An 11,947-nucleotide genomic window follows, 5' to 3' on the forward strand; every position below is an offset into this window, starting at 1 on the left:
AGAACCTGGGAATTGGAAGGAACCTTAGAAGCCACGTTTATCCTCTTGCTCAGTGCAGAAATATCCTTCTGACAGTCCGAGAAACTCATCCCTATGCAAAACAGCTTATTCCATATTTGATCATTTCCTAATTGTTAAAAGGGTCTTCCTTAGGTTGAGGAAAAAATAGCTTCACACAAACAATTTCTAATTCCTCTTTCACACGACAGCCCTTTAAAATATCTAGCATGTCACGCCAAGTCATTCATCCTCTGGGCTAAACATCCTCAGTTTTTTCAAACCATGCCTCATAGGACATGGTTTACAGACTTTTTGCCACTCTAGTTGTCTTTTGAGCATAAATCTACTCAGTGTGTAGCCCGTAGCTTAATCAAAATCCTCTGTTGTTTCTTGCATGAACTACTACTACGTGCCTGATTCTAGGTTTGTACAATTGACATTTAATTTTACCTGGATGCTGGGCTTTGTATTCATTCTCAAAAACCATTGCCTTGTTTATTTCAATCTATCTCCTTAAGATCTTTCTTTATCTTGAGCCTCATATACAAAATCATATTCTCCATAGTAATGTTTCTCAATCTTTTTTTATCATTATCACAGTCCTAAAGAGCCTTTTTAGATATTTTTCCCAATGTCTCTCCATGAAATTTTAATACCACAGATATGCTGTCTATCTGTTTATTTGCTGTCTATCTGTTTATTTGCTGTATGTATATCTCTGTTTCATGTAAAAAAGAAATTTTTTTTTCACTCTTCAAGAATCATTTTTTGCCCTCTTGGGGGCAATATCACCCCCAATGAGAATGCATGATCTGTATCAATAAATGTTTTATATGTGTATTTGATCAGCCAGACTGATGAAAGTATTGAATGAGAGGGTCCAGGACAGAATACTGCAGCATAACCTTAAGATTCTTCCCCTTTTGATAAGGTTGTTCAAACTTGAAACAATCCATATAACTCCTGCTACCACCCAGCTCTGACTTTTCCATCTCCTTCATGAAGATATCATAAGACTTTTTCAAATGTCTTGCTGAAATCCAGATACAGTATACTATGGTATCCCAGTGATCTATCCTTTTAGATACCCTTTTCAAAAAGGAAACGGACTTAGTTAGGCATGTCTTGCTTTTAGTCATCCCATGCTTACCCCTAGTGATTTCCGCTCCCTTTCTAAAGCCTCACAAATGATCTGCCTAACAGTGCATTCTACACTTTTGCCAAGGATAAATGCCATACTCATTGGTCTTCAGTTTCCAGGATCTATATTTTGCACCCCACACCACCACCACCTACCTTCACTAAAAACTGGGATATTTCCCTGCCTCTTTGCACCCCTCATGTCTTCTCTTTGCCATAATTTCTCAAAGGTTACCAAGACTGGCTCTGTGATCACATCTGCACATTCTCTCAGCAGCCTCAAATGTGATTTATGTGGGCCTGGAAACTCATTGAAGGCAGCTAAGGACTCCCTTATTATCTCCTCATCTATCTTGGGTTTTAATTCTCTTTCCAGTTCAAAGATCATGCTCCTTGATGGAGAGGTTAATTAACTTGCCCACAGCCACACACCTAGTAAATTGGCAGAGCTGGGATTTAAATCAGGCTCTGTTTGACTCTGAAGACTGGCTCTTAACCAGAATGCTATGAGATTTTAAACACCAAATGAGTGGTATGGCCTATGGGTGTTGTATGAGTTCCAAAATGGGAGAGAACTATTTTAATAAGAGTAGTCGAGGCAGGCCTTATACAAGAGGTGAAATTTGAACTGAATCTTAAATAATGAGTAGGATCCCAATAGGAACAAAATAATGATGTGTGCATATGTTGGTAGGAATCAGGGAAGAGACTGAGAATGGCATCCCAGTCAGAGGAAATAACAAAGAATAATAAAGGATAAGAATTGCCACCTTGGTCTGCCTCATAGTCTACTTGGTTGATCATTATGAACACTAAGATACCACAAATGGTCAAGAGAGAGACAGAGTGTTCCTGCCTTCCCTTAATAATAGTTTATTAAAGCTCTGATGCTTGCTATTTGTATATTCTAGGGCAAGGCACAGCCCTTCTGGTCCTTGGTTTCCTGCTCTATAAAATAGGAATAAAACAGGCCTATTTTCGATAAGCATTTACTGAGCTCCTACTATATACCAGATACTATGCTAGTTGCTGGAGTTATAATGGCAGGCTATAATAAGAAACATGATCTCACCCTCAATAATTAAAAATCAGTCATGTATTTGCTTTGTGGAAGTTTTCAGTCCATGCTACTATTTTGTTCCATTATCTGGGTAATGTGGCACATTTTACTTATCTTAAAATGACCTCATTTAAAAGCTTGTGGGGATAGTGGTAAGGAGGCTTTTGATATGGTAGCCTAGGATTTGTGGAGCAAGTTGGTGTCTGCTGTCTCCAAGATGTTATAGATTCTGGTTAATTCCATCTCAGCCCTCACCCAAGTCTTGGATTCTGTTCTTTTGCTTCCTCTAGCCTCATTCCCAGCCCAATATTTTCCCCTATATTGGGCATTTTCCATCCCTAGATTGTAAAACTGAGTTCCCTGAGGGAGAAAAAAAAGCCAGCTGCACCCAGTATGCCAAGTGGTTGGCAGGGGCGGGGGTTGCTGTACATTGGTGTAGTATGGCTCAGCCGTGTGGGGCAGTGTCATTTGGTTTTGGCTAGCTAACTACAGTCCTTGCCTCTTTTTAGCTTGAAATCCTCTAAGGCCAGTGAAAGTGTGAACAGAAGCCACGGAAGAGGATGGACTGTCAGCTTCCAAACCAAATAGCCTTGGGGTGGAGTTCAACCAAGACTTTGGGAGAGTGTAAGTTGGATATCTTCTCTGTTGGCCTGGTTAACACAAAAATATGCTTCGCTGGCTGGCAGCAGAACTTTTTTTAATCAGGGGAAGCAACTCATTTGCCTTGTCAACAAAAGGGCTCTAGTTTCTCAATATTAGTCAAAGGAAACCTCTGTCCCTAGTAATTGAAATAAATGGTTACAGTGGTTGCTGATCTTTGACTATATCAAATCCATACCCCTCTGCTTGGTCATCAAACCTCTTTCTCCACCGAAAGCTTGGTTTCACCACTACTTGGCACTAGTCTAGCTGGCCTTTGTATTCCATTTCTCAGGGCTGAACAAAACTTTCAGGAACATAACCTCCACTGGGCTGGTGTTAGAGTAGGAGACTCAGGGCTGGAAAAGGTTGGGTGGAGGGTGATACTTAAAATACAGATGTCATCCAAGTCTTAGGCATAAATTGTAGCTGAGAAATGGTCAGCCCTAGAGAATTGAACATAGGGTACCAGGTGAGAGTGGGCAAGGCCACAGACAGAAGACAAGGCAAGAAGTCAGGAATTGAGGTGATCCAGAACTCACAGGTCAGGAAGTATCGTGTAATGTGGGATGGAGCCAAATAATGCAAGGCAACAGCTAAGAACAAAGCCACAGATCAGGTACTCATTTTTAATGGAGGTTGGAGTCCCAGCATGATTCAACCCTACCACCATATTTTTACTCAAGATATGCCCCCGGCTGTGACTGTTCTTTCTCACCCTTCCATCTACCCAAGTCTTGCTTATTTTTTGATTCTCCAACCTTACTTTGTCCACGAAGCCTTCTCCCTCCCTGAGTGATCTGCACTCTTTCTGAATAATCATCTCACTTTGAGTCAGCATCATATCACACAGGGTTCTAGTTAATCATTCTTCAATGTTTCATGTGTGTGCTTGGATTTCCTCAGACTACAGACTCCTTGAGGACAGCAGCTCTAGCTTCTGTACTTCTACACTCTCCACAGTGTGAAGCACAGAGCCAGGCACCAAGTAAATGTGCAGTAAATACTTGGCAAGGAATTCCAGAGATATTCAGAATGGAAGTCAGTAGCAACTTAGCAAGAGACTTGAAATTAGCCCACCACACACGCGAGCACATACACGCACGCGCGCACACACATACACACACACGTGCTTAGAAAACCAAGTAAAACTGTCCTAAATGTGGAAGTCATGGAGGATGGTATTATACTATCCCTTTGTCAGAGCTAGGTATACATAAAGAGCTCTTTGAGAGCTGGGAAAGCTTATAGAATTAGAACAACATGGGAGGAGGCAGCCTTGAGTTGTAATTAAGTCGGAGGGTGAAGTAAAGATAGGGAGGGGGTTAGAAGCAAACAGAAATATGAAAAACTTCTAACATGGAGACAAGGGACTCTTTTTCAATCCCCGTAATATGTCATTCATCTGGCATCCACTAATTTGGGATTCTTGAAAAATCGGACTAAGAGAGGTTGTAGCTTGTTATAGCCAGATCTTGAAAGAAAAAGAGCTGCTAAATTAATTAAGCCTCCTCCATGATGGGAGAGACAGTGGGGCATAGGGAAAAATCTCGTTTGACTTAGTTAAAAGTTTCCCAGTTCCTTCCTAGAGCTCTTTAGAAACCTCGTTAAGCTACTTGTAAATCCTGGCCATTCCTGTCCAATTTTTTCCTTATCATAAACACTTTGGAGTATTAAAACTACATTAAAAATTTACAATTCCGACTTTTCACTATCTTAGACTCCTTCTCCTCCTTCCCTCCTCAGTTGGTACCAAAAGAGAAGAGACTAGGTATGGAAAGCCTCAAAGTACTGGGAGCTTTCCTGTGCTATCTCATTTCGTCTTCACAGAAACAACCCTGTAGCAGAGATAATTTTTTCTTGGTTATCAGAGGGGGGCACCTGCTGGGTGCTCGGGGGTATGTTAAGTAACCAGGCTAAGGCTACACAAGAAGGAAATTGTGAAGCCCCTGCTTCTAAAAAACAATTCTTCCAACTCCAAAGACCTCCTGCTTTCCCCTAGACTATATTGCCCCTAAATTGAAAATAATCATTGACTAACAGGAGATTAAAAGATTTTTCTTGGAAAATATTGCTTTATTAACCATTTAAATGGCTGTAAATTCATGAGAAGAGCACATGTTCAAAAACAGAGGTCATATTCATAATAGACAAAAACTGGAAATAGCCCAAGTGTCCTAGTTTTAGAAATGGAGAACTGATTAGCATTTGCCAGGGTTTGGGGGTGGGGAGAAGCTGTGTTGCAGGAGGGAGGTGGGTGTGGTTATAAAAGGGCAATACCACGAAGGATCTTTGAGGTGATGGCACTTTTCAGTATATTGACGCTGATGGTAGATACATGAACCTAATGTGTTTAAAATTATATAGAACTAAATATATATGCACAGATGAATATGAGTAAAATGAGAACTCTGAATAAGACTGGTGAATTGTATCAATGTCAATATCCTAGTTGTGATATTATACTAAAGTTTTGCAAAATATTATCGGGGAAAGCTGAGAAAAGGGTAAACAGAATCTCTCTGTACTATTTCTTACAACTGCATGTGAATACACAATAATCTTTTAAAAATTCAATGAAAAAGGAGATAATATGTAGTGGCAATATATATATATTCAATATATGTAATGTGTGCATATATATGTGTAAATTCAATATATATAATGTGTGCATATATATAAATTCAATATATATAAGACAATTCAATGAAAAATGAGGTAATATATAGTGGGAACATATATATTTATATATACATAAAATTTTATAATAAATATATATATAAATCAGTGTATTATCTCTGATCTGACAGAAGTTTCTTTTGAAAGATACCTAATGCTAGATGACGAGTTAGTGGGTGCAGCACACCAGCATGGCACATGTATACATATGTAACTAACCTGCACATTGTGCACATGTACCCTAAAACTTAAAGTATAATAATAATAATTAAAAAAAAGAAAGATGATGTTACAATAATCTTGTAGGTTTGGGTAGTTCAGCCAAGACTTGGAGACAAGGTGGTGGGAATTCTAGCTCAGGGAAATCGTTCCCCAGGGAAAAACACAGGTTGCTGAGCCCGACTGAGTGCAACGGAATGGGAGTGTGGTGTGAAATTTGAAGGAGTATGTTTCACGCTTCATTCAAGGCCATAACTTTTCAGGTTCCTCTGCTCTTTGCTGAGAGAATAAGCTCTGCTCCCAGAGGCCTGATTACAATAAGCCCCAGCTAGAACCAGCTACATAATTTGCTGGGCCTAGTACAAAATGAAAATGTGGGGCCTCTTGTTCAAAATGTATTAGGAATTTCAAGACAGCCACTGCAGAACGTTAGACTAGGTGTGGGGCCCCACCAAGCACAGAATGCTGTGCAACTACACAGGTCCTGGCCCAAGTTAACATTTCTGCTAAATCCCCACAGCTGCAACATCTAGAGAACACAGACCATCACCCCCTTTGCAGCCCTTCCCTGCTAGTCTGAATTGACTGAGATGACGGAGGCCCAAGTGGCTCTTTGGGATCCATTCACTGTTTAGTCACAGTTCTGAGCATTGGTAAATCCCTGCTGACTGATGGACTGGACTGCTGTTCCATAGACCAGATATAGAGCAAGAGAGGGTGGAACCCAGAGGCAGAAGGCATGCTGGAAAACTCTGGTGCCCATTGACAAAAAGGAGGCTGGTGAGAAGCAGATCAGGCTGGTGGCCATTCAGAAAGTGTACAATGGATGGGGCACTAAATTATAGCCTGGAGACCTAGGCTCAAATGCCAGCTTTGACACCCTCAAGATCATTAATTTCTGGGCATGTCAGTTTCCTCATGTGTGAAATGAAGATAATATAAATAACATTTTTCTCATTGGACTGTCATGAGGATCAAATAAAATCACGGATATGAAAGCACTATGAAAACTCTCATGTGAACAGAAATGTAAGACATCTCAGAATGACCACCAGTCTGATTATTACACACACATCCCTAAGCCTTTGCTAGCAGGTGGTGGCTGGCCTGATCTGGATGCCTGAAATAAGAAGTAAGGTTAAAATGCATGGGCCAGATATCCAGTTCTGGCCAAGACAGAGGAGTCCCATTTCCCACCCTCAATCCCAGTCCTGGCCAAGACAGAGGAGTCCCATTCCCCACCCTCATTCCCAGTCCTCCTTCTTACAACTAAAAAATGCTGGCTATAACACAACAAACAAACATAAGAAGGCTGAAATGTGGGAAGAAGAAGGCAGACAACCTAAGCACCTAAGGACTTGAGAAACAACACAACCTTGAATACCCTGGGTTTTTTTTCCTCCCATATATCTCAGATAGGATGTTGTAGAAGACTCCAATCTGAAACGTCCCACAAGCACAGATGAAAAAAGGTGTTCCAAGCAAAGCCTGTTCACTGTAGCCACAGGACTGGGGAAAAGGTTACCTAACAACAGAAAACCTTTTTTGGCAATACTCACTCTATTCCAACTAAACATCAATGGCACAACTGCATACCACTCCTCTGGGATTTCAGTGGGGCTGAGTGGAGAGCTGATATTCTATCCCCTGCCCGGCAGAAACAGTTAGTACTCTTATTCCCCCATCAGAGTATGGTCAGCTTAGCAGTGAGCTGAGCTGCTGGTAGCTCCACTACCAGCTAGCAGCAAAGAGACTGAACAAGGTGATGTGAGGTAGGGCTAGTTAGTTTCAACAAGCAATTACTAATTCTCTGGAAACAAAGGAAAAACTGGATAATCTCAGCAAAGAAATAGAAAAAGTTAACAAGAACCAAAGGGAAATTATAGAACTTAAAAACACAACAACTGAAATAAAAAACACTCACTGAATGGGCTCAATGGTAGAGATAACAGATGGTAGAATCAGTGAACTTGAAGATAGGTCGATAACGTTTACCCAATGTGAAAAAAAAAAGAGAGAGAAAATGACTGAAAAAAAGTGAACAGGGACCCAGGGAGCTGTGAGACAATAATAAAAGTGCTAACATGTGTATCATTGGAGTTCTGGAAGGAGAGAGTAAGGAGTGTGGGGCTAAAATATATTTTAAGAGGTACTGGCTATGAATTTTCCAAATTTATCATGACATAAACCTAAAAATTCAAGAAGCTTAGTGACCTGAAACAGAATAAACTCAAAGAAATCCATACTAAAACACACCATAATTAAACATCTAAAAATTAGAAGTCATGGTCCAAAAGAGATCACTCTCTGCCACCCCATGGATTTTGGGGAATTCAGTACAGAAGATCTTCAGAGCTGTCAGCCTCCCCTTTCTGCATCATAACAGGGAAGAAGGGCAAGTCCCACCTACTTCAAACCCTGGCTTCCCCAGGCTTAACTATCAAGCCTATCATTCATTCATTCAACAAACATTTATGAGCACCTAATATTTACTAGTCATTCACCTCATTGCTAGTGAGACAACTGTGAACAACCTAGAGTCTCTGCCCCCATGGAGCTATATTCTAATAGGTGGAGATAGACATACAGGGCATATGTTGGGAAAGAGGGTAACTAAACAGAGCAGTACTTATTTAGACACATACTTTTCCCAGAAAAGGATCTTACATCAGCCACCATTTCATTCACTCAATATTTATTAATCACTCAAGCACTCACAATGTCTAAGAACCTGCTCGGCCTTGGAGACACAGTTCCTGCCCTCAAGGAACAAATAGTGTTCTTGTAGGACACGGTTGCTTAACCACAGTACTGTTGACATTGGGGATTGAAGAATTCTTTGTTATGTGTGTTGAGGTGGGGGCTGTTCTGTGCATTGTACAGTGTTTAGTAACATCCCTGGCCTGTACCCTCAGAAGGCAGTAGCATCCTTCCTCCAAGTTGTGAAAACCAAAAATTTCTACATACATGGCCAATGTCTCCTGTTAGGCAAAAACACACCCAGTTGAGAACCACTGTTGTAAGGTAAACTGAAAAGTGGACCAATAGTTGATATAAAATGTGATAACTGCTATGGTAGAGAAACCTCCCTTGGCTCCACATTGCTTCCAGGCCCTTTAGAGGTGGCCTTACTCCACTTCCAGCCTTATTTCCTTCCATGTGGTCAAGCCCCCACTATACTCCACTCTAATCATCCCCAGAACATGGCATGCCTTTTTCTTTCTCCAGACTTTTCCATATGCCCTTTTCTCTACCTTGAATACCCTCTCCTGGCCAGCAACCTCAAGTGGCATAGCACTCCTTTTAAATCTTTATTTGAGGTATTTGTCTCATGTTGAGGGCAGAGACTATGTCAAGCTGATCTCTGTATCACTAGTGCTTAGCATAGTCCTTACTTCCTGAAGTAATGCAATGATGCAGAAAAGAGAGAAGACATAATTGTCCCTAGCTCTCAGATTGCTTCCATTCTCCTTGTAGGAGGAAAGAGAAACAGAAGTGAACATTCCCATTCTGTACAGCCCAGTTTGTAGTAGAATTAAGTGTGAATATGTGCAAGATGTATTACAAATGATAGAACATGGGCGGAGGATTCATGAGATGAAATAATTGAACTGGGCCTTGAAGGCTTTGATCATATGAAAGGTATGGAGGAGTAGCTAAGAGATGGGAGTGGGAAAAGATAATAGAACACACTATTCCCCAGACAGTAAGAAAACCAAACCCCAGAGAGTACAGACCTGACACCCACTTCATGCACATAAGAGGTCTACTCCCACCCTGAGGTTTGCTCCTACCCTGATGTCTGGATAAATCTTGAATCTTTTAAGCAGGTAACAAAGGGAAAGGGTTAAAGAATGATGGGAGTTTTGGACTGCTGGAAAGCATTGGGAGTGACAGGTTTAGAGAATTAACACAGGCACACTGCCACCAAATAAGCTGATATTCCAAGCACAGGAAGTGAACTCTTCCTTAGCACTTCTGATTTGGCTAATTTAGACTGAGCACCGATCATGTACAATGTGCTTCCTATATATTGTCTTGCTTAGCTTTCACAATAGTAAGATGGTGAAGTCTCAGTGGCAAAATAGATTCAAACCAAAGTTTTCTGGTGATGACAAAGCCTGGTTACTTCCATTGTGCCATACTGTCATGGTTAGCTCGGTGGACCCAAGTTTGGGATCTGGAGATATTCTTAGTGAGCTACTTCCTTCCTTCCTTCATTACTTTTCTCCCTCTCTATAAGCTTCTAATCCTGAGATACCCCATCCAAAAGAGCATGGACAGTCTCTGGAATGGGGTATCCACAAATACTTCCAAGATTGGTATGACAATTTTGCCCGGATACAAAGGCTCCTCTGGAGGGTTTCCAGGGGAACTTCTTTGTGGAATAGGAGAGACTTGAGCTGGGCCTGAAAGGATAATAGTGCTTTTAGACAAAGAAGGTATTTGGGGTATAAGGTAGAGCGATCTATAGATCTTAAAGTCTTGAGTCGGGGGAAATGTCGTGTGTGTTAGGATGGCCTTCAGGGAAGAACAGTGAGGAAGACTGGTGGGGCCGGGCTTAAGAGTTCATTTTGGCAAATAGTGGGAGATCAGACTGGGTAGAGCCTAAATGTAGAGGAATTAGGAGTTTACGTGAGTTCTGCAAGCTGGTATGTGTAGACACAGGAGCCTGCCTAGACAAATATAGCTGTAGAGACAGTCATGGATTAGTTGACTGGGGCAGCTGGGAAGGCTGCCACTGGGGGCGGGTAATGTAATTGAAACTTCTTTCATGCCAAGATCCTCTGAAATGGAAATGGTGAACAAGGGCCCACCAATGACGAAATTGTGTGCCTTGGGTTCCTTCACCTCCATTTTCCACCCTCCGTTCTCTTTGGATTTCAATAGATCCATCTTGCCCTTCTGCACACAGCGCCCTCACTTTCTGTCACCAGCAGAATCTCACCCAGAACCACCTTCCTTAGGAAGGATCTTTTTCTCTCACTAACTAGTTATCTTTCCTTCCTCCAAACAAACCGTATCATTTTTTCTTAGGGCTCCATCATGTTACTAGCACAAACCTGATTAGACAAATTCACAGTAAATGTTAATGTTTTGATAATGTCTTAATTATGTTCAAATTTGAACGAGAGCCTGCAATGCCTTTGCTAGAAGCAAGGGTCGCCATGAGACTTTAGGCTTAGATAAAGGGGGATTGTGATGGGGTGAGGATAGGGTAGGGACAGGAATTTGAGAAGGGGACCTTTTCATGACCTTTGCGTAAAGATAGTCTTGCTTGTTTCTTGAATATTTGAAAACAGGCTTCCCTCCATTCCCCTCCATATTCTCCCTACCTTGTTCCTGCATTCCAGGATCCTACCAGAAATAATTGTATTAATTAAACAGCATTTAGATGCAGAGAAAATGCCCAGTTTGGTTTGGGGATAGAAACTTTCCTTGAGTTGTTAAGGACCTCACAGAACTGTAGCTGCTGCTATTGGAGCCATGTTCACAGCTCCCTTGAACACTAAAATTAACAGATGGGACACTTCAATCCAGGGCACAGTTGTCAAAAACCACAGTTTAAATAAGTCACAGACAACTGTTTCATTCCCCACACTTGCCTGGGTGTAACAACTGCAGGAATGCCTCTGCTTAAATCGCATCCAGTGACACCACAGAGAGAGACATGTCTAGGCTGCATTCATTCTCAGGACTTTCTGAGCTTCTTTTAGAGCAGGGGTCAGCAACCTTTCCAAAATGGGGTGCCAGGGTTCTGACCCATGTTCTTTTATAGGACTAGTGCGTGTGGACTTATGTATGCAAACAATGGCAAGGTGGGAGGGTGGTGAGGTAGGGAGAAAAGAGGGAGTTATACTGACTCTTGAAGAAGGAGATATGGTGGCCAACTATTAGCCAGAGACAGAGCACCGCTGGGTGACAACTTACAAAAATAAATGGTGAGGAAAGGGTTTTACCTGTTGCTTCTGACTCGTGTGCCTGTAATAGCCAGTCTATGGGTCATCCCTGGGTATACAGCCAATTCTTTGATAATGACTAATCCATTTATTCATTCACTCAGGCACTTGTTAAGTGGCCACACTTTGTGGAACACTGGAAACCCAGACACAAATAAGATGCTTTCTTCCCTCAAGGAGCTCACATCACAGTCTAGTTTCTGTTCCCAGTAATTCAACTATTCATTTGGTGAACTCACTGTCATGTATT

This window comes from Gorilla gorilla, chromosome X (assembly GCF_029281585.2).
Source record: "Gorilla gorilla gorilla isolate KB3781 chromosome X, NHGRI_mGorGor1-v2.1_pri, whole genome shotgun sequence".
NCBI classification, from domain to species: Eukaryota; Metazoa; Chordata; class Mammalia; order Primates; family Hominidae; genus Gorilla; species Gorilla gorilla.